Here is a 17,948-nt window from a genome sequence, read left to right as displayed (position 1 = left end):
CTTAGAAACATTTGAAATCAGACAGATCCAGACACTCACAGACAAGAGTGGCAGGAATCACAGACTTTGAAATTTGGGCAATTTCTGTGCAAGAGGAGAAAGGAATATCTATCAAATAGAGGTACTATTTAACCCAGCAATTCTGCTTCTAGGATGTTATCTGATGTACTTTCAAATATGAAAAATGATCTGTAGACGAGAGTTATTCACTGCTGCATTGTTGGTAACAGCAAAAAACTGGAAACAACCTAAATGTCTGATAGAGGACAAATCATACAATGGAACACTTGGGAGCTCTCACCAGGAATGAGGAAGCTCTCTGTGCATGGACGGAATAGTAGGCAGATACAGGGTCCCAGGCAAGGAGCAAGGTGCAGAAAAGTGTGAATAAAAGGGTATCTTGAGTGAGTGTATGTGTATGTGTTTATCTATCTGCTTGTATATGCATTAGAAATTCCTGGAAAGATACCTAAGAAACCAATAACACTGTTTGCCTCCAGGCCAAGGTCCTGACTACACAGGCAGGGGTAGAGGGCACCTACTGGATACTTTTTGTACCTTCTCAATTGTAAACCACATGAAAGTGAAAGTCACTCAGTCGTGTCCAACTCTTTGTGACCTCTTGGAATGTACAGTCCATGGAATTCTCCAGGCCAGAATACTGGAGCGGGTAGCCGTTCCTTTCTCCAGCGGATCTTCCCGACCTAGGAATCAAACTGGGGTCTCCGGCATTGCAGGTGAATTCTTTATCAACTGAGCTATCATGGAATTATATGAATGTATTACCTAATCTAACAGCAACAAAAATAGTCTTATTAGATTCCCACTCACCCTCCCCCAAAAGAGTCCCCCCACCCAAAACACATGAGAATCACAGTAGCTCTCTAAAATACAATGTTCTCACAGCACAGCTGAGTCCACTGCTGATTCACTTTGGTGCAGCTTCGCACCAAGATCAGCCACACTATTGACAAGATTGTGTTGAGTTAGCACTGAAGTTTAATCCTGCTTCCATTACTTATTAGTTGTGTGACCTATGGCAGATCTGCTTAGCTTTCCTGTGCCTCAGTTCCCTTTTTAATAAGTGATGGTTAATAACCCTTCAATAACCCTACCTGGAAGGCTTATTGAAAGGACTGGACCATTTGGTATCTGTTCAGCATTTAATGAAACGTTTAAAAAGAACACAACAGAACAAAGAACCCCACTGTGCCCGGTTTCATTATCGGGATGTGTGGAGGCTGCAGTGGTGTAACTGATAACAGACAGCACGTAAGTGCAACCCTTGACACACAGTAGATACTTAATAAAACATTCATTCCCTCCTCATGAGAACTGGGCTGCCAGGGGATTTACAGACTCTGAGCAGGCTGGGCAGTCATTTCCTACTGGACATATTTGTGATGTCTCGATTTTAGTCTGCAGATGGACCCTTTGAGCTGTCTTAGACTGGGTCAGGGTGCTTTTTAAAAATGAAAACAACTATTTGGCTGTATTGTTTCCATGTCAGTTTCTTAGGTTTATCTAAGCAAACATTTCCATATTTTTTTTTGTCTAAGTTTTATATGGATTAAATTGTTTCACTGGAAACGTGCCTTGCTGTAAAACGCAAAATCTGAGGTTCTGACTTCAAGCATAAATTGAACAAAGGTGCGAGGCAATTATAGGAATAATTCTTAGAGAAGCCGAAATAAAAACAAAAATAAATAGTCAATATTTTCAGAACATTAGGGGTTGTGCCCAGCACTTTACAAGGTTTATCATTAACCCCTTTGAGTTAGTTATGATCAGTTCCAGTTTATACTTGAGATTAAACTGAGGCAACTTACTCAAGGTTACAAGGTAGAAACTGATTTGTTCTTTTTGTAATCTAGTCACTAAGTCATGTCCAACTCTTTGTGACCCAAAGGACTGTAACCCACCAGGCTCCTCTGTCCATGGGATTTTCCAGGCAAGAATACTGGAGTGGGTTGCCATTTCCTTCACCATGGCATCTTCCCACCCAGGGATCGAACCCACATCTCCTGTATTGACAGGTGGATTCTTTACCTCTGAGCCACCAGAGAAACCCAGTAAATGGTAGAGATAGGATTTAAACTCAAGTCTGGATAATTTCAATTTCCAAATTTTGTGTAAATATCTTTTCTTCTGAGGCAAAGCATCAGAACTCCAAAACTTAATTTATAAGCCTTAAACAGAAACTGCTAATTGATTTTAAGAGGTAGTTTTCTAAGTAACGAAGGGACCACTGTCTGTTTGATTTTAGTGCATTCTTGGGTTCTTGTGTGCTGGGTCTTTTATGTTTTCACATTTATTGTGAATTAGGGATTGCCTTTGTCTTCCAGGCAAGGAAACCAAGACTCAGGGATGTTAGGTAACTTGTCCAAGATTGCACAGCAAGTGGAGGGGAAAGCATTTAAACCAAGGTCTGTCTACTTCCGGAGTACTCGGACTTACAGTTTTGAAAAACTTCTAGTCGTCTTCAGTCTTGTCTTGTTTATCCTGAAGCCCTCTGCTGGTACACAGGTTCAAAGGCAGTTCCTCAAAAGGCCCTCAAAATTTGTCTCAAGGAGTTGTTTTTCCTGGTTAGATACCTGTGTGACCCAAAGTAAAAAAACAAACTTTCACATTAGGATAAGTCTCTGTCTCTGTATTTAGATTCCATCCACTCTCTATCTAATATATTTCTCATTCAGTTCAGTTCAGTTCAGTTCAGTTCAGTCGCTCAGTCATGTCCAACTCTTTGTGACCCCATGAATTGCAGCATGTCAGGCCTCCGTGTCCATCACCAACTCCCGGAGTCTACCCAAACCCATGTCCATCGTGTCGGCGATGCCATCCAGTCATCTCATCCTCTGTCGTACCCTTCTCCTCCTGCCCCCAATCCTTCCCAGCATCAGGGTCTTTTCCAATGAGTCAACTCTTCGCATGAGGTGGCCAAAGTATTGGGAGTTTCAGCTTCAACATCAGTCCTTCCAATGAACACCCAGGACTGATCTCCTTTAGGATGGACTGGTTGGATCTCCTTGCAGTCCAAGGGACTCTCAAGAGTCTTCTCCAACACTACAATTCAAAAGCATCCATTCTTCGGCGCTCAGCTTTCTTCACCGTCCAACTCTCACATCCATACATGACTATTGGAAAAACCATAGCCTTGACTAGACGGACTTTTGTTGGCAAAGTAATGTCTCTGCTTTTTAATATGCTGTCTAGGTTGATCATAACTTTCCTTCCAAGGAGTAAGCATCTTTTAACTTCATGGCTGCAATCACCATGTGCAGTGATTTTGGAGCCTCCCAAAATAAAATCTGCCACTGTTTCCACTGTTTCCCCATCTATTTCCCATGAAGTGATGGGACCAGATGCCATGATCTTATATTAGAGCATACGTTGCTGACATGAGTTTGTAACAATGCAACAGTTTCTGCATTTCTTTATAGTCTGAGTTGTCAGTGCCTTAAATTAGGTGGAACAGAATTCCTTTCATGCTATGAGTCTCTGACAGGGTTTGTTTCGATTCCCTTGAAGCAACTGTTTACAGCCAGAGTTTCCTGGTCTGAGAGCCCAGAACCTGAGGGACTGACAAGGGAGGATGGGAGACCCTCATGCAGAGAATGCTCCCGGGAGAAGTTCCTGACTGCAGGGAGAGAGGCTGGGAAGGTGGGTGGGTGCTTTGCCATTGCAGGCTCTGGGATTCCGTATCTGTACAAGGAGGTCGAGTCAGGTGGTCTCTCGAGCAGGTGTGAAGCCCGAAGCTGGGTTATTGACCTCTGGTAGAAGGTGGAGGCATTTTCCACAAATGAGACCTGAGTACTTACCATGTGCCAAACAAGATGCTGAGCATACTTGAAGGTTGATTTGATTATCCCTCACAACAGCCCTGTGGGAGGTTCTGCTTCTCCCCTTGTTTTACAGATGAGCAATTTGAGACTCTGACAGTGTCACTCATTTTACCCAAGGTCCCACAGGCAGCAAGTGGCAGTGTAGGGATTCAAACCCAGGCCACCAGGCTCAGGAACTTACTCCTTAACCACTTAGCTCTCTAGCCCTGAAGTTAATAGAATTACCCCTCATTCTGCGGCTCAAGAGGGTTTCCCAGGTGGCACTAGTGATAAAGAACCCACCTGCCAATGCAAGTTAGATGCAAGAGACACAGGTTCGATCCCTGGGTCGTGAAGATCCCCTGGAGGAGGAAATGGCAACCCCCTCCAGTATTCTTGCCTGGAGAATTCCATGGACAGAGGAGCCTGGTGGGCCACCATCCATGGGGTTGCAAAGAGTCAGACACGACTGAAGTGACTTAGCACACACACACTGCTGCCCAGAAAGAACTCATTCTCTGTGCAAACGTATCCACATGCATCTCGAGGTCAAAACTGGATCCTACTGTGTGTACTGTTTGGTAATTTATTTTTCTCTTAGCAATATCCTTGAAAGTTTATCTTTGTTTTTAAGATAATCCCTGCAGAGTTGGGAGGATTGATGCTAAGAAGAGCACATAAGCAATGTGGAAGGAACTCACTGTTAAAGGAATAAGCCAGAGTCTTTAAATGACCCCCAAACAGTCAGATCCTGTTCAGCAAAGGCAGAAAAAAAAAAAAGAATTTTCTTGGCTGTGTTTTGTAGCTTCCATTAGCTTAACTGTCATCAAGAACAATGCTGAGTCAGGGCCTGAATGATCTCTGCTTGGGTTCTTGTCTTGGCTTGCTGCCATTCTCTGCATGCTACAAGGCATGAAGACAGGTGTCCATCTCGCAAGAGAGGTGGTAGATAGTATACATATTTTAATAGGGAGCAATACAGTGTGTATTAGAAGGAAGCCTCTGAGTCCTGGCTCCAAGTCTGTGGAGCCGTGTGTCCTTGAGCATGCAATTTAACTCAGAGCCTTGGTTTCTTCATCTGGAAAGCACAGATGCTGAGATTGGCTCCCTCCTAGGACTGCTGTCAGCTGGAATCCGACAGGCATGAGGGTACTCGGCACAGAGCCGATGCTACAGGGGCAGTGCCACTCTGTGCTCCTCACAGCCACTGGGACCATGTTTCTATTCCTTAGACACTTGGTGAGGCTACCTGGGACTTCTCTGACCAGACAAAAATCCCCACTCTGGGTCTGGGAACTCTGGGTCTTGCTACCTACCACATTTGCAGGGGACAAGGGCATAGCTCTCCTTTTCTCAAACGTTCAGATCTGTCCTCCTCTTCACCAGGAATTTGGCCAAGAGAAAGGACACAGGAATCTTCTCAGGGATGCATTAGACTTATGGTTTTCTTTTTTTTTTTTCCCTCCTTTGCTTTTGACTTCCCCTCTTTCCCACTAGCTCCTTCCTATCAAGCCAAGGGATTTTGATCTACCCTGGGGCGGGGGAGGGAGTGATTGGACAGGAAAGCTGTCTCCTACCATACTTTTTCTGCATCCCTGGGTTGGTTGGGAAGTTCCCCTGGAGAAGCAATTGGCAACCCACTCCACTATTCTTGCCTGGAGGATCCCATGAACACAGCAGCCTGGTGGGCTATAGTCCATGGGGTCGCAAAGAGTCGGACTTGACTGAGAGACTAAACAACAAAAACGACCATATTGGTTTTGTTTGCAACGTTTTAACTAATTTAAGGAGAGGCTTTTAAAACTAAAGAGCCAAGCATTGATCCCTATATGTGTTATGTTTCCCTATTTCAAAACAGTATCGTGCCATAGAGACATGGCTTTATTTGGGCTGCCTGGCTGCCACCTGCCACCTGGCTGTTTCAGGATCCTCGTGTGAGCACCAGCACAAGGAGCCCACGAGCGCTTCAGTCTTGGGCACCCAGCACGGTGTCCGCCTGTGACACAGCGGGAGTTTCACACATGCCTCTTTAATGACATCCTACCCTATCCAAGAGATAGCCTGGATATCTTACCCTGCTTCAACTTGTTAAATGTGATTTTTAAAGTCCTCAATGGTAGTTTTTGTGCAAAACAGAGATTATTCATAAGTGTGACTTTTTACGATTTTTAAATTAGTCCTTGATTTACTAAAGTTAAAAACATTACAAAGCCTTGCATTTATTAAGCTATTTATTTTGTTTATAAGCCCAGCAAGTTCTAACAGTCACTTTTAAGGGGACTTTGGTTAATGTTGGATCCCATTTACAAACTTGATTGAACTCCTTTTAAACTGCTTTTATAAATTTAATATATTCAATTTCCATATAAGTATTATAATAGTCTTGACTTAACAAAAGCTTCCTGCATATTTCATTAACTCTTGTAAACCTAATACATTAAACTTATAAATATGATAAAACTTTAGCTCTATTAAATTACTCAGTTTGTAATATAAAGATCTGAACTTAAAAATCACAAGTCTAAATCAAGTATATATTTAAAATTAGAATACAAAGATGACTTCTTGTTTCCTAAGGCCAATTTTCTTAAACATAAGAGAATTTAAAGTATATAAATGCCAAAAATGCACAGACTCCTTAACCTGAAAATATTAATACTACACATTTGAGATTCTTAAATACTTCTAGATTTATGTTTAAATCATCCTGGAGCTAAAAGATACTGAGGCACCAAGAAAATAACTATGTCATCCTAAATAACATTCCTTTTCTTGTATTCTTTTCTTCTATACCTTTGTTCCCCAACCAACCTGGCTACGTGTCAGTGAAAGCCTTCACTGCCCTGGAGATCGAATCTATTGCCCTCATGGGATTTCTGTTTCTCTACCAGTAAGAAAATCAATGGGGTTAGGTTAGATGATCTCTAAGGCCTTAACCATACAGTTCTGGAATTCATATCTTTTTAAAAAATATTTATTTATTTGGCTGCACTGGGTCTTAGTTGCAGCATATAAGATTTCGTTCCCTGCCCAGGGATCCAACCTGGGCTCCCTGCATTGGGAGCTTGGAGTCTTTAATCACTGAACAGGGAAGTCCCTGGAATTCAAATTTTTATGTTTATTCACAAGTACGGTTTTCTATTTAGGCTAATTAGAATGGACAAAATTACTAAATTAGAGCATGTGCTGCTCATGGAAAGCTATCATCAGAGACTGCCCACCACTGCACGTATTACGTTTGCAGTCTGCTCCTACTCAGGGTAACCCACATGGTGGCAAGGACCCTAATGATTTTTATCTTTAGCCTTTTGATGTAAGAGCACAAGCAGTCAAGAAGTTACATCTGGGAACATCTAGGAAAAGTTTTAAAACTAGAAGGATTCATTGCAAAGTGTATGTTCCAGTTTATTTTAAAATCATGACCTTCATTGATGGCTTGGGTCATTGCTACTGCTTCTGAGTACAGTTTGGGGGCTTGAATAAGACATCCTTTTGTTTCAATCCCAGATCCACTCCTTAAAACCATGTGACTCTGGTGACCAATTTTGTGCAAACAAATTTGATAATTCAAGATGAAAATGAAAAAATTTCTGGAAAGATACAAATCACTCAATGAAATATTGGGTTTCTATAATTATTTTGAAATATCAGAAAAAAAAGGTCCGAAGAAATAAGAGACATTTGTTTCATTTATCAAATATACTGATATATTAAAAACCACTTGAAAAGACATGAATGCTTGTTAAATGTATATTACTATGTGCAAAACTCCAATCTGAAAAGGCTACATATGATATGAGTCCAAGTATATGACATTCTGGAAAAGTCAAGACAATAAAAAGATCAGTGGTTGTCAGGGGCTGGGTGTGAGGTGTGGGGTGAATAGGTGGGGCACAAATACTCTGTATACCATAATGATGGACACATCATTATACATGTATCCAAACCCATAAAAATGTAAAACACCGAGTGTGAACTGCAATGTAAACTACAGATTTTGGTTTAATGATGTGTCAGTGTAGGGTCTTTATTCATAATAAAGGTACCACTTTGATGGGGATGTTGACAATGGAGGAGGCCATGCATGTGTGAGGGCAAGGTGTGTATATGGGAACCCTCTATACCTTCCTCTCAATTTCTCTGTGAACTTCAATTATTCTAAAACAGCAAAGTCTTAATAATAACTTAAAAAACTCACTTACCTCTTTTCAAACCCTAAAATCTCCGTCTGTAGCATTGAAAACCTGCAAAGAAAGAAAAAAAAAAACTTGTGGGAAACTGAAATTTTGGCTTAACAGGTCAAACAGGCAAAAATAACTCATTTTAAGGGATAATAAACATAGAAATATTTTGTCATTTCATTTTATGAAATTCCAGCTTGGTAGAAGTGAAAGATTTTGTTAGCCAGTGTAAATGTCAATCAAGACCCAGTAAATGTTTTTCTTTTTTATTCAAGATGTTTAAGTAGGTGAAACGTTTTTATAGTTCCAAATTCAAAATTACACAATAAAGTACATCAAGAAGTCTAGCTTCTACATTCATTCCCTCCATCTAGTTCCTTCTTCACTCTACAGGTAATCTTTTTTGGGGGGGATTGCAATTAACTGTTTTTTTCTTTTTTTAAACTATAAGGAAATCCCCTTTCTTATCAAAAGATACCAAAGATAAAGCTTGTCTCCCTGCTTCCTGTTTTCACTTCACAATATATCCCTGTGATCACGCCAGGTGACAGACAGAGACCCCCGTGTATCAGTGGCACAGTCCTCCACTGTGTAATGCATCATGGTTTTCAGCCAGTTTCTTGGTGATGAATATTTAGGTTGTTTTCAGTTTTTCACTATTATACATAATGCTGCAACACATAGCCTTGAAGTAGTAAATTAAAGGTGCAAATTATGAACATTCCTCGGCACCTGAATGACTTTGTCCTTTGGCAAATCAAACTAACTATAGCTTATAAAGTTGATCCAATACTGTTTGTGATGAAATTCCCTTTGGACTACCTGTTGCTCTGAATCACTTTGAAATTATCTTTCTAAGCTAAAGTGTTTTCACAACAAATCCTTGATACAGATGCCATTTCTTATTGATCATCTTATGTAAATACTGGATTGCTTAATGCCTACAACCAAATTGTTTAACTATCTTTAGTATTTACGGGACTTTTTATTTCTTTGTATCAGTTCCTGTTAATGTGGGGAAAGTTGGGGTCTAAAAAAATTCATCAAGTCAAATGTCAGGTATCTGGAGTCTGATAGAGCTCTAGATATACTTTGCAAAGACTTTTAAATGTCTTGAGTCTATATATAAACATTTCTATTTTTAACTTTTATTGATTTTTTAACACAACTCATCTGTATTCACTGGACAAATATTAGGAAGTTCAGACAAGAAGAACGAACAAAAAACCTACCTATAAACCCAACTCTCAGAGATAACCAATATTAGCCTTTGTCTTTTAAACAGCTTCTCTACCCCAGCACACATGCTTATGTAATTTTTCATGTCTTGTCCTATATGTAGTTTAAGGGAAATTTCATCTTTTCTATTCATTAGGTTTTTTCCCTTTAACTTTGCTGTTTGCTTTGCACACCATAGTTTTTTTTTTTTCTTTTCGGTTTCCCCATCATAGTTAGCTCTTTGTATTTCTCTCTACAGTGTTTACCTTAGAAATAGAAAATCAAGTGTTCTTTATCCAGGATAAATAAATTGAAAGCCCCCAATATTTCTTTCTCATGGTATTCTAAGTCCTTAAACTGCCCCCTATGTTTGTCCTAGGGCCATTTACTGATTCCTAAAAGGAAATAAGTACAACAGACTCAGCAGAGATCTGCTCTTAAAGAGACTGGTTATGCAGAAAGTCAAGTCAAGCAGATTGGACATGATCTTTATTCTGCTATTCAAAGATTCATTGGTAAAGGATAATTCCTGCAAGTGCTTTCTGCAGTCATGATTGCTTATATCTTATTATAACCACTAAAATTGAATATTCAATTAAAACCTGAGAAGGTTTATTCACCAAAAATAATTCCTGATAATGAACTAAAGTTTAAATTTTTTGACATGGATGGATTTTGACATTTTGCACAGTAGAGTTGTGTACCTAGGGCAGAAGTGGGGTATTTTCTTCTGCCATGGGTCACTTAAATAGGGGGCCACATGAAACTATTTTAATTCTTGTGTTTTATTACCTTATCGTAACAAAGAGATCTATATAAAAGATAAAACTACCTCATCATTTATTTAACAAGTGGGAACTGAAAATATGTTTTTAATGTCATTTTATAGTCACATATGTTTTTAACGTCATTTTATAGTCAGTTAAGCAGGATGGTAAAAACAATGGTGAGGTATAAGTAGACAGAAGCAGAAAGTAGACCAGCAAAGGTGAGAAAGACAGATATGAGGGGAGAAGGGTAGGGAGATGTAGACTAAATACTATCCCTCAAAGCAGGAGAGGAACACACACTGAAAATGAAGTTGGTAAGAAAGTCATTTAGAGAGAAATTTTACAGTATCCATCTAGTATTTATGTGCCTAAATCTTTAACCCAGCAGTATTATTAATATTTCTGAGTATCTATACTATAGAAACACTCATGTAGGTATGCAGGGGCACTTCGTGAAGCATGTTTATAACAGCAAAAAGCTATGTACAAATCAGATGTTGAACAGCAAGAAAACAGTTCAATAGGTAAGAGTGCATCCGTTCAAAATCGGAAAGGAGATCACAGGCCGCTCATGCACCTACATGCAGAGTCATCATGTGAAACGATGGCTGGACGAAGCACAAGCTGGGTCAGACTGCAGGGAGAGATGCCAACAGCCTCAGGTATGCAGATGATACCACTCTCATGGCAGAAGGTGAAGAGGAACTAAAGAGCCTTTTGATGAAGGTGAAAGAGGAGAGTGAAAAAGCTGGCTTGAAACTCAACATTCAAAAAACTAAGATCATGGCATCTGGTCCCATCACTATGGCAAATAGATGGGGAAAAAGTGGAAGCAGTGACAGATTTTATTTTCTGGGCCTCCAAAAGCACTGCAGACGGTGACAGTGACTGTAGCCATGAAATTAAAAGATGCCTGCTCCTTGGAGGGAAAGCTATGACAAACCTAGACAGTGTTTTTAAAAGCAGAGACATCACTTTGCTGACAAAGTTCCATATAGTCAAAGCTATGGTTTTTCCAGTAGTCATGTATGGATGTGAGAGTTGGACCATAATGAAGGCTGAGTGCTGAACAATTGATATTTTTCAATTGTGGTGCTAGAGAAGACTCTTGCGAGTCACTTGGACAGCAAAGATATCAAACCAGTCAATTCTAAAGGAAAACAACATTGAATATTCATTGGAAGTACATATTCAGCTACATATTGGAAGTAAATATTCAGCTACAGCTGAAGCTCCAATACTTTGGCCACCTTACGAGAAGAGCTGGCTCGTTGGAAAAGACCCTGATGCTGGAAAAGATTGAGGGAAAGAGGATAAGGGCGCAACAGAGGATAAGATGGTTAGATAGCATCACCAACTCGATGGACATGAGTTTGAGCAAACTTCAGGAGATACGGAAGGACAGGGAAGCCTGGCATGCTGCTGTCCATGGGGTCACAAAGACTTGGTTACAACTTAGTGACTGAACAACAACAACAACAACAAACATTCATTCAGTGCAATTCTAAGCAGTCATTGAAAAGAACAAGGTAGAAGTATGCATAATGACGTGGAAAGATAGACATACCTGTGATCAAGAAAAAAAAAACAAACGCTGCCATACATTATGCATAGTATGATTCCAATTTTGTAAAAGCAAAAAAGTATGTATGCATTATATGTGAATACCTTGAAAAGTAGTCTAAGTGGATAAACTTAAAGATTGATGATTTTGGTTAGGAAAGTTTAAATTGTTACAATGGTATTTTATTAGTCTTTGAGAGGATAAACACAAGAGAATAACTCATGTGTCCAAATGCATCCAGAAGAAATTTCACAACTGGCACTGAGGTATTCTCTGAGTTTCAGCCGGAGCCCAGACAAATTCAGATGAGGGCTGAACCTGGCCTGAGGGTCTGTCCCATGTCTAGTGTACACCATGGAGCCCAGACCTGTGTAATTCTGTATTTGGATATTAGTGGACAATATTCATTACACTTGTAGGAATTTTGGGAAAGCCACTGAAGGAAAGGGGATTTTTCTCATCTGTAATTTAAGGATAATAATAATCCTTGCCTCAAAGGATTATTTTGAGAGTTAAATGTAGTAATATATATAAAATGCCTAGCTCAGTGCTTGGCACATGGTCAGGACTTACAAATGCCACTCCACTTTTGTTATTAATATTTTGGAGGGGTTCAGGATTAAATTCCCATTTTTCTAGGCCTTCCTTTTCTTTATCTATGATTCCTTGTAGAATCAAAAGCAATTTAAAATATGGAATTGGAGCTGGACAAAAGCACCTAACATTTTATTTTAGGTCATCACAGCTTCTGTTCTATGCCTGTATGGGGAAGAATCTTTTGTTCATTTTGACTCCTAACTCATCATGACCCAATTATCTGATAATTTGTATTAGTCATTAAGGCAGTCTCCAAAAAGTATCTGTTTATTTCCTCAGCATAGACTTTCAAACTTTAATAATTTACATAATAACTTATACAATTTTGGACATTTTTATTATTTTTAAATGAAGCGACTTCCAACACATTAAATTTTTTCTAAGAGATGACATTAGGCTGTGTATCTTGTCTGCTAACTTGAGTAGATTTAATGTACTTCCACATCCTTAAAATGTTTTTATAATAGCTTCATAATTACAAGTGATGCTTTTTAAATGTGTTGTCATCTCAAAAAAGAGTGACTCTGACTTGTAGTTTTTATGAATTTTGCTATTTCCTTAATGTTTCAACTTTACCCACTTGTAGGAAGAAAAAGGTCAAGTTGCACAAAGAGCCGGTCAGCTCTAGACGTCAGGACTACTCATGATTATCATGCATGGCAGGAATGAAGTTGTTGTGTTCCTGGTCATATTTATTTAATAATTTATGTAATAATTGAGAAAATTATCTACTTAGAAAAAAAATCTGCCCTTCAGTGGAGACATGTAAATAGGACATTTGAATTTTTTAAATTTTATTTCTTTTTTGTTTTAGTTTTTATTTAATTTTATATTTTGGCCATGCTGTATGGCATGTGGGATCTTAGTTCCCTGACCAGGGGCTGAACCTGTGCCCCCTACAGTGGAAGCGCGGAGTCTTAACCACTGGACTGCCAGGGAAGTCCCCAGATGTTTGTATTTTTGAAACAGATTTTTTTTTTTTAAATCAAAGGGCCAAAGATTCCCTTGTGTAATAATATGTAATAATAATCCAGTACCCTCTCTCCAATATGCATTATCATGGTTCTATGCCCATAACAGGGCAATATGACACTATATATGGCACAAGTGCTGCTCCTCACCCCTCCACTTCAACTCCCACCCACTGTCTATCCTTGTCCCCCCGGTCCTTCTCCATCACCCCCACCCCGTGCCACACGACTGTGATGGCCATCACCAATCATTTAGCAAATGGATTTCCTGAGGTCACTGGGCCTGCCTGTGACATCAGAACCCCTTGAAATCCAGAGCCCTAGGTAACCGCTTACCGTCAACTGCTACAAAGGAGGACACCTATCAAAATTCCAAGATTTACCAAACATTGACAGCATATCCAGACAGTGTAGGCAATTCAGCTCTCAAAGTAGTTAGCTCAATTTTTAAAAAGCCAGCCACATTATTTTTGGACATAGTGTAAATAAAAATAGTTAATTTATGGCAGAGATTTTTACTTTTCAAACTGCTGTTTCAATACAACACTGGTAAAGTTTGAACAACTAACTATATAATTAACTACAACATATAAGGAACATTACGTGAAGAAAAGTTGATTGTGAAACAGCTGACACTTAGGCAGGATCTTATCAGCTCTGTGTGAATGTGCTCCAAATTTCTGCTTTGAAACAGAATTCTCACTGACCCTTCTTTGCTGTCCTTCTAGCATATAGTGTAGATGATGTTTTCTGCCCCATGAAAATTCATCACCATATCCCCGCACTGTGGCAGATGGAAAGATGAGTGGCCTGGCATCTTTTCTGGAGATTCTCCTGCCTATTCACTGAAGCTGAGTAGTTTGATGACTTGGGTTCATTTAGTATGCAAGGGGAAATAACTCTGACCCTCATTCCACATATACCGATCAGAGGCATAGAAAGACCTTAGATCCCTCTCAAATAGCACAATCAAGGCAGTTGGCACTTGGGAGCTATGGGGTATGTTTTCTCCTTTTCCCCCATACCCTGTTGACATTAGATGGGATTTGCAATAGCTGGCAATCCCCTAGACTGAACACCTAGGGATATAGGACCCCCTCTGTCTCTCCTTAGCTGTGCCCTTCTCAGTCTCTCTCTCTCTTTTTTTTTTTTGCCATACTGTGTGCATGTGGGATCTTAGTTCCCTGACCAGGAATCGAACCTGTGCCCCCTGCATTGCAAGCACGAAGTCTTAAACACTGGATTGCCAGGGAGATGTCCTCAGTCTCCTTTGACACCCACAGGAACTGAGCTAATGAGAAGCAGGGGTGAGACTCTGTCCCCCAAGGACAGTCTCTTTAGACGTTAGACTGTGGGGAAAAGGCATGAGAAAGACAGTGTGAAATTAACACATGAAATGGAGAGAAAAAGATCAAAAAGTCATCTCATTTTTAGATGTTTGCTACCTTACCAACCACCAGGGCCCTGTCCCTGTCCCCGTAGGACCCTGCCCCGGGCTTAGTCACATTAGTCTTAGCCCCTGGCAGTCTGAGGCCTCAGACTGGCCTCTCTGTGTGCGTGTTCCTGCCTTGCCCACTCGTGAACCTCGGATAAGCTGCAGGTGTGACCCAGAGGTGTGCATTCATGCACTCAGCATGCTGTCTGTGTTCTTCTGCAAGAGCTGCCAGCTCCTTCTCTCTTGTTGCCCTCTAAGCTGACCTGGCAGCCCAACCTGCACTTTTCAGGACAGCTCAATTCCTGAGGCAATTAAGGTAGGTAATGACTGGCTAATTCATTCTCTTTCATTTTGACAATTAGGTTTTTATTAAAGTAAATTCCTTACAACAGGACTTTTGATCTAAACTGTCTGCTAATGTTGTGTTTGATAAATAATTAATGGCTCATTGCTCACACTAGTCAATAATTACTAATGCCTCATTTGCATGTGAAATTAATATTCCATATGGTTGTTCAGATCATGTAAGGTAAGCCTAAGTTGACAGGAGGCGGAATGCTGACATGAGCAGAAATTTGGGTTGCTGTGGAATAAACAATTGGGTTGTTATCAATACTTTGATGCTCTCATGGCCAGGGCTGGAGGCCGGCTACAAGGGCATATTTTTCATATTCTGGTGATGCCTTTGCAATAACAGACTTGTTCTGAATCCCAAGTGCCATGAAGATCATTCTATCATGCCACAAATATTTGTTAGATTCCTACAGTGCACCTACCACCGTGTCCAGAGCACTTGTGTTAGAGACTTCTAATGGTTGTTAGGAACACAGGAAAGAAAACTAAAAATTTACCTCCACTTTAATAAGAAATTGCTTCCCAGACTCTAAGTACAGACTATTGTCAATGCTTTGAAACCCCATTTGCTTGATATTTGTCAGTATTTGATAATGAGTCATCTAACCAAGGGGTCTTTGAACCTTTGGTTCATCATCAACAATGGTTATCAATTAAGATTTAGTTCATCATCAATATTCTATTAATAAGCAAAGAATATTTTTTTTCAAGTTGTGTCCAGCCCTTTGTGACCCCATGGACTGTAGTCTCCCAGGCTCCTCTGTCCATGGAATTCTCCAGGCAAGAATACTGGTGTGGGTTGCCATTTCCTTCTCCAGGGATCTTCCTGACCCAAGGATCAAACCCGCATCTCCTGCATTGGCAGGCAGATTCTTTACCACTGAGCCACCAGGGAAGCCCATGAATATTTTCTTATTTAATGGGAGTTTCAAAGCTCATTTTTATCAATGCAAGAACATAAAGATTACTATTTGTTTCTTACCATATTGTAATGGGCTTTCATAAATATATGAAGAGTAGAATCTGATGGCTTAGAAAGTATGTTGGATAAACTCCAGCTTGGGGGTTCTGCCAGTGATGTCCTTATATGCTTTTTCCTTTTTTTGGTGGTAGCATAGAGAAGGATACTTCTATTCCATAGATGGGCCATGTACCAGTCAAGATAGGCAATATTATGTTTTGTAGGGGAGAAGAAATAATTTTCCTTCTATTCTTCTAAGTTCTTGGCTGAGACTCCTGTAATAAAAGACAAACAAGAGAAAAACTAACAGAACTTTATAAATATGTACACCACATGTATATACAGGAGATACCCAGGGAAAATGAGGAACTCAGGTGGCTTAGAATTCAGGATAAAATGCCATCTTACTAGGGAAATGTGAGGATAAATATAGGCCTATTAGGGAAGAGTAAATAATTTGGGGGAAAGATGACTGGGACTTTAGAAAACTAGATGGGAGCTGTGATACTTTGTCACAAAGGTTGGGAGTACTGTTGACTTCTAGTCTTCTCTCCTGTGATAAGAGTTGGTTTTCCCTGGCAGGGGACTTAAGATAATTTAGTTTCTTTTGGAGGATATGTGCTTAGGCAGCTAAGGAGATATCAGAGAAGTGTTTCAGGAGTGTCAGTCTTAAGCCACATCCATGCTAACATGCTCTTCTGTGATTACTGCATCAGGGAAACAGAAGACTGAGGAGTGGAGCAGGGACCATAAAATGCTTCCACCAGTAAAGACGCAGCAGAGGAGATGCATGCTAATCCCAGGCTCACGGAAGGACTGCAAGTCAATTGGCCACGCTCATCTTTAAGGGAGTAAGTTCATCCTTCCGTAAGCCTGGAAGTAGAGGTGCTGGAGCAATGATGAACAGGATGCTTGCCTGTCGGCTCACTTCAGACCATTAGAAAATCCAGAAGAATTTTTATCTTTTGTTTGGTTAGTGAACTCGAAAGACAAACAAAAGTCCCTGAAAGAGATTTTCTTTACTGTGAGTGTGATGAAATAAATGTGGGAAATGATTGCAGATTATTGACTGTATGACAAAAATTACAAGTAACTAGTATTAGTAATCTATGTATGTTGATATCTTCAGAAATATGACTTGTTAAATCCCTTAGGGGAAAGCATATGTGGACTTCTTAGAGGACTCAGAGGGATGGTGCCCTAAAAATATCCATGTCCTAGTCCATGAAACCTGTGAATAAGCTGTGTTACAGGGCAAGAAGGAGTCAGGGTTGAAGATAGAATCTAATCAGGTTGACTTTAACATAAAGAGATCATCCAGGATTACTTGGCTGGGCCCAAAATAATCATGAGGGTCCTTTAAAGAGGAACAGGAGGTCAGAACTGAGAGATGGCAGTCCTGGAAGAATTGGGCCGATATTGCTAGCTCTGAAGATGGAGGAAGGGGACCATAAGCTCAGGTTAGGTAGGCTCTAGAAGTTGGAGAAGGCAAGGGAATGGATTCTCCCATAGAGCCTCCAGAAAGAGAGCAGCCCTGCTGACACCTTGATTTGTCCTAGTGAGTCAGACTTCTCCCCTCTAAAGGATAAGAGAATAAACTGGTGCTGTTTTAAGCCGCTAAGTTCATGGTAATGTATTGTAGCAGCAGCAGGAAACTAAAACATGTTCCATGCTTTCTCTAGAAGAAAGGCCAGGGCAGAGCAAGTATTCAGAGGAGTGACTGATGGATGGAACAGGTGACGGATGGGGTTGACACCCCAGGAGATGACTCTGAATGATGCTTTATTTAGGTTAGATAAAAGATTAGGATTATGGATAATATGCACAACTAGTTTACCTTGAATCTAGGGTGTAGCCAAGGTGAATAGCAAAGTTCCTTGTTTCCAAGGACTACTGTCTGTGCCATTACACCTGCTTAATGCATGACTCTACATGGGCTTTCCTGGTGGCTCAGTGGTAAAGAATCCACCTGCCAATAAAGGAGACCTGGGTTCGATCCCTGAGTCGAGAAGATCCCCTGGAGAAGGAAATGGCAACCCACTCCAATATTTTCCTGGGAAACCCGTGGACAGAGGT

The 17,948-nt window shown here is 40.3% G+C and overlaps 2 long non-coding RNA genes across 2 annotated transcripts in view; one reads left to right on the top strand and one right to left on the bottom strand.

The window, feature by feature from the left end:
• The first annotated feature begins 629 nt into the window (after window positions 1-629).
• LOC145519915 (uncharacterized) lies at window positions 630-6,281 on the top strand. Its single transcript, XR_014064021.1, has 2 exons — window positions 630-737; window positions 5,680-6,281. It is a non-coding gene; the product is annotated as an uncharacterized LOC145519915 (long non-coding RNA).
• The window catches only part of LOC145519916 (uncharacterized), a 120,871-nt gene continuing 104,288 nt past the window's right edge, over window positions 1,366-17,948 (bottom strand). The window contains exons 2-4 of the long non-coding RNA XR_014064023.1: window positions 15,894-16,147; window positions 8,024-8,065; window positions 1,366-2,594 (exon numbers count right to left, since the gene is read on the bottom strand). This is a non-coding gene — a long non-coding RNA (uncharacterized LOC145519916). The remainder of the gene's footprint in view (window positions 2,595-8,023; window positions 8,066-15,893; window positions 16,148-17,948) is intronic.

This window comes from Giraffa tippelskirchi, chromosome 9 (assembly GCF_054371585.1).
Source record: "Giraffa tippelskirchi isolate mGirTip1 chromosome 9, T2T-mGirTip1v1.2.pri, whole genome shotgun sequence".
In the NCBI taxonomy this organism is placed as follows: Eukaryota; Metazoa; Chordata; class Mammalia; order Artiodactyla; family Giraffidae; genus Giraffa; species Giraffa tippelskirchi.
The sequence above is the reverse complement of the archived record's forward strand: the minus strand, read 5'-3'. Positions and strand labels throughout refer to the sequence as shown.